The sequence below is a fragment of the Octopus bimaculoides genome, chromosome 25 (assembly GCF_001194135.2).
Source record: "Octopus bimaculoides isolate UCB-OBI-ISO-001 chromosome 25, ASM119413v2, whole genome shotgun sequence".
NCBI classification, from domain to species: domain Eukaryota; kingdom Metazoa; phylum Mollusca; class Cephalopoda; order Octopoda; family Octopodidae; genus Octopus; species Octopus bimaculoides.
The window spans coordinates 26,635,049-26,640,978 of NC_069005.1; the positions used below are offsets into that span (position 1 = coordinate 26,635,049).

Below are 5,930 nucleotides of genomic sequence, written 5' to 3' on the forward strand. Positions count from 1 at the left end.
TATATATATATATACATATGTGTATATATATATACATAATACATACACACATACGATGTACATGAAGGTTGTAAGAGGTATTAGAGGACCTATTTGTTAATTTAATAAGATAACCCACATCTAACAAAAACCAAAGGTATTTCAATAAAAATTTGTGTACATGTTCTCAAACAATGTGTGTGTATGTGTGTACTCGCATGCATATGCATACACAATTTGAAGTCACTGCCAAACCTTCCCTTGTAAAAGTCTAAGAAATAAACATATACACGTATGCGATAGTAAAGTAAATACTACTTTTACGTGTTTGTAAAAGGCAATAACAAAATCAGTATCTAGATGAAAGAATTTCGCTTCACCCATAATTCTATTGCTCTGATTACAAGCTAGGTTATTTGGCTAGCTGGTTGGTTGGTTGGTATGTCAAGGAGGCCAGTGGGTGGATAGAGAGTGTGTACGGAGATGTCCTTGGGGACAGCGGAGTCTGCTGTATGGAGGTAAATACCCTGATGTCGCCATCTAGGTCATATGATCCGCAATAGATAAGCACTTCATTGATATACACACAGCTCCACCTTACAGTAATTGTCATCCCCACCCCACGTCCCACTAACATTCCTTTAGAACACCCCTTGGTCACCAAAACCAACTAATACTAGGCTGATAGTGGGCGAGATCAGATATCGTAAATAACCATGTCTGAGAGCTGGTTCTGAAGAGAGTGTGAAAACATGCCCTGTTCTGGCAATTTATTTCACTGGGTTTTTACAGAATAGCCTGAAGTGGAAAGGCCCTCACCCACAGCCTTCCCCCATTATACTCTAAGGCAGGGGTTTTCAAACTGTGGTCCTCAAGGACAAGACAGGGGGTCCGTGGACAGCAAATACTTTTTATGGGCAATTTGATTTTATATATGTTTTTTAATCGAAATCTTTTAATTGATAATAAACCTATTTGCTAAATACTGTTAAATAAATAAATGTAAAAATATATGTTATTTTAAGCAAATATTTATGCATAAATTTCATAAGCGTTTATAAGGGTTAGGGTTACGGTAAAGCCTGAAATATAAAGGGGTCCGCAAGTCAAAAAGTTTGAAAACCCCTGCTCTAAGGGATTGTCAAACAGGGTAGATTTGTATAAAGTTATATTGACTGATGTGCATACAGGGTATACTGGGTAGGTGTGTGCACTCACAAGCATGGCCTTTTTCAGTAGCCTTAAAACCAGGAACTTTTCAGCAGGCCTTCATAGAGAGTTAAAAGACAAGACGGTCAAGACCCCCTGGATACCTTTCATCATAAGTCTGCTGGATCAGAAATTGGCTTGGGAGTTGAGCAACAACAACAACAACAACAAGAGCTAATACTACCAGTAACAATGACCACTGCCTTTGACTTCACCACACAAGCCATGGACACAACCACCTCCACCAATATCAATAAAAGGCTAAGCAAACAAACCACATTGGATGTTTTGTTTAGATGTGTTCCCCTCTTTTCTTTCAACTCATTATGTAGCAGAATGGTGATAATGGTGGCAGGAAAGAGAGAAGGCAATTGAAGAATGGTGATGGTGGTGAGGTAACAGAGTAAACAATACCCAAAATATAGGAGTGACACCTTAACCCACTTCTCTCCCTGGTCCACCACCAACAACAACACCATTACACTCAGGGTCAACTTTTAAAGTTACCACCAACATCAATGGCTAAATGTGGATGTTTTAGATATTGCAAACTGATGAATCAGTGAAAAAACAAATTTCAAGGTTAGCTAACCCATTTCTTCCTTATTTTCATATTGGCCTTAGAGTGAAAAGAAAACAGTGGAGGGTGGGGTGGGGGTTATATATCAACACTATAAGGAGATAAATTGCTAAGGCATAAATACAAGAATGGCAGATATATAAACTATAGGGACTGATACTCTGTCTCATATATATATATATATATATATATATATATATATATATATACTGAAGGGACATGGCCCAGTGGCTAGAGTGTCTGATACTTATTCTATTGGTCTCTTTTGCCAAACTGCTAACTTATGGGGATGTAAACACACCAACACCAGTTGCCAAGCATATCGCGGTTTATTAAAGTTTACGTCAATTCCTCCAGGGTGTTGTTATTACAAATTATAAAAATAATTGTTTTAAAGATATATACAGTACAGTATAGAGTCTACTTCACAGATTTTCACCCATCGCGGGAAGTTTTGCAACGTAACACCAGTAATCATTGAGGGATTACTGTATAACAACTCAGGCTACCACATGTTGGTGTTATAATCAGATAATCATTAATCCTTTGTTATATTTCTGTTAAAATAATCGGCCTCTGTTTCAAGTAATTTTGAAAATAATGAAGAATTTATCAAAATAGCTGCCATTCTTCAGCTAGGATCATCATCATCATCATCGTTTAATGTCCGCTTTCCATGCTAGCATGGGTTGGACGATTTGACTGAGGACTGGTGAAACCGGATGGCAACACCAGCCTCCAATCTGATTTGGCAGAGTTTCTACAGCTGGATGCCCTTCCTAATGCCAACCACTCAGAGAGTGTAGTGGGTGCTTTTTACGTGTCACCCGCACGAAGGCCAGTCAGGCGGTACTGGCAACAGCCACGCTCAAAATGGTGTATTTTATGTGCCACCCACACAAGAGCCAGTCCAGGGGCACTGGCAATGATCTCGCTCGAAAATTCTACGAAGGCCAGTCAGGCGGTACTGGCAACGGCCACAATCAAAATGGTGTATTTTATGTGCCACCCGCACAAGAGCCAGTCCAGGGGCACTGGCAACGATCTCGCTCGAAAATCCTTACACATGTCACGGGCACGGGATATAAATAAATTAACATAGAATTCCAAGGGAAGGTTTTAATCTGGACCACTTTAAAACAGGAATTTATATTATAGAGCCAAGGACAGTTTTGTGCAGGTCGGTATCCAAAAGGTTACACAAGCCAAAACCCAATGTGTAAGTACCGAATATAGGACTTAAATAAAGAAGGTTGAACCAGTGAATGACACAGTTCAATGGCATTAAAATATACAAAGTACAATAAACTCAGCCTAATTTTGTCATCTTATACTCACAAATAGTAGCAGCTCCATAACTGTGATTAATTATGAAAGATTATCTACATTTAATTAGAGTATGCATTCTCATATCACAATACATAATTACAAGTCCTATTGACAATAAAATTTTTCCCAGTTTAGGGGAGCAGAAATATAGGCGCATGAAACTGATGGTACAAGGCAAAAAAGCACAATTATTATAACTGTGGTCACAACAGCCACTTGAAGGCCTTTTGTCTTGATGTCCATTTTGCCTTTCATCCCTCCAAGTCTATCACTAAAGTCAAAATAATCAACTAACCCGCTTCCACCAAAATTTTTGGATTTGTGTCAAAATGTAAAGCTATTATTATTATCAAAGTGGCAAGCGGGCAGAAATCATTAGCATGCTGGACAAAATGCTTAGCAGTATTTCGTCTGCCACTACATTCTGAGTTCAAATGCTGCCGGTTTTTGACTTTGTCTTTCATCCTTTCAGGGTCGATGTAATCAACCTAATCCCTTCTTTCAAATTTGAGGCCTTGTGCTTCCAGTAGAAAGGATTATTATTATTATTATTATTATTATTATTATTATTATTATTAAGGTGGTGAGCTGGCAGAGTGATTAGCCTGTTGGGCGAAATGCTTAGTGGTAGTTCGCCTGTCGCTACATCCAGAGTTCAAATTCCATCAAGGATGACTTTGCCTTTCATCCGTTCGAGGTTGATAAATTAAGTACCAGTGATGCAATTGACTAGTCCCCTCCCCCAAAATTTCAGGCCTTTTGGCAAATAGTAACCCTTTTGGGTTACTATTACTATTATTCAGATTGTTGCATGATCCATTTCACCTTGCAGCCCATCCTTCACACATCTGAGGGGGATGATGACATAAGGACCAATCCTATATTGCCAATTCCAACTGGATCTCATATTTCACCACTAAAGAACACAATTTTTCAAGGTACAAAGAGAATGATGATGATGATGATGATGTTATCTCTATTCACTAAAAGAGCATCAGATGATCAGAGTTCTCCAAACTGTGCCTTTCTGAACGAAACTGCACCCCTCTTCCCAGGTGACACCCATCTTGGTCAGGTCTTCTCAGGCAGTCGTTTGTCACAGCTTCGCCAGCCTGCCTCTCTTTCTTCTTCAACTGTCCACTCAAACAGTTGTCCTTGCAGGCCTCTCCAACAGTAAACACGATACATGTCCAAGCAGCAGCTTCCTTTGTCTAGCTGTGATGGTCTCTTGCCATTTACAGAGAGAATAACAAAGCTCTTTTTAATTCTGCAAAAAATTCTTTTTACTTCAATTGTTAAAGAATGTATACGTGTGTGTGTACATATGTGTATACATGTGTGTGTATTGCAATGTTGCTTTGTTAGCTCTCATGAGTTTACTTATAGATGTAACTTCATATGCTTCCTTCAATCCTTCTTTTAATTATCTCCATTGCTTTCTCACGGGATTTAATTGTTTTCTCTTTCTACTTTTAGAATATTTATTTCTGCTGCATATTCATATGCATTTATGATGTATACTCTAAACAGAGATGACATTTTCTGTTTTTTCATCAAACTGAATTTTGATAGCAATCATATATGAGTTTCTCACAACTGCATCTGTGGTAAATTTCTTTCAGTCATAACATACTCTCCTTTTTTTTTTCTACTTAAGTTTTTATTTATTCCCAAGCCCTGCCTTGGAACTTTCCTGTCACAATTCAATGGTCACATTTGACAGTTAAAATAAAAGAAAATACAGGCTCCACAGTTTATAGCAATATTTATCCAATGTTTGCTGAATAAAATGTGATTTAATTGTGCCTCAGTGTGGTCTGGGGTTGGAAACATCCACAGTTGTTCTTTTCTTTTTTTTGTCTTTGCATATTGTATATTCAAACTGATCATTTCACACAGTTGGAAAATTTAGGGGACATTTGCCATTCTGACAGGTAAATTGAGGTAAACTTGAATCCCTTAGCACACTGTTTCTCAACCATTTTCTACCTATGGGTCTCTTTGCTTTCTATTTTACTCAGATGGGTCATCATAGCCATTCAATGCTTAAAAAAATCCAATTATATTTGTATAACTAAATATCATGAGAAATTGTATACAAATAATTTTATGCATTGTAGAAACATAACCAACTTATTGCACACAAACTTTAACCACAAAATCTTACACAGACCCCTAAGAGCGATATAGACCCCAGTTGAGAACCACTGCCTTAACATCCTCTTAGCCAATTTTTATGTTAATATCAAGCTCCAATAATTTTGGACATTGTGTTAGGGAATTACTTAAGTTAGATCAGTGCGATTGTAATAAAACTGGATCGTGTCATCTTCATTTGTGCTTGGATTACCTTTAAATGAAGCAATTATCGTATGTGGAGTCATAATTTTAAAGGAATTCAAAGCTATATAGGCCCTTGGGTTCAAGAGTAATAATGAGCGCTGAATTGCTTCCAGCTTTTTCTGCTGAAATTGTGAGATGCATCAATACTTTTCCCATGCTAGAATCCTTATCATAAAACCTAATGTTCCTGTATGCAGATTATCTCAATGCATTGCTCTTCTGTCAATGTAGTGATTTCACACATTTTAAACATCCAAGTCCAAACATTGAAAGTTGAAAGCAGAAATATCTTTTTATATTTCAAAGGCTTACAGCCAGCAGTGTCCTTGTTTCAATTCAGTTAGGCTGTCTACTGAAGAAAGCATTCCTAGATTGTTCAAGACATAGAGGATGGTGAAGAACATTTCTTGGGAGCAACATTTACCAAACAGTGTATCATTTAGAAATATAATACATATAATACCATTATTAACAAAAAAAAAAAAAACAC

General features: G+C 37.5%; 1 protein-coding gene across 1 annotated transcript in view; it reads right to left on the minus strand.

The window, feature by feature from the left end:
• LOC106877620 (arf-GAP with coiled-coil, ANK repeat and PH domain-containing protein 2) overlaps positions 1-5,930 on the minus strand; it is a 248,627-nt gene that overhangs the window by 61,067 nt on the left and 181,630 nt on the right. The window lies entirely within an intron of this gene.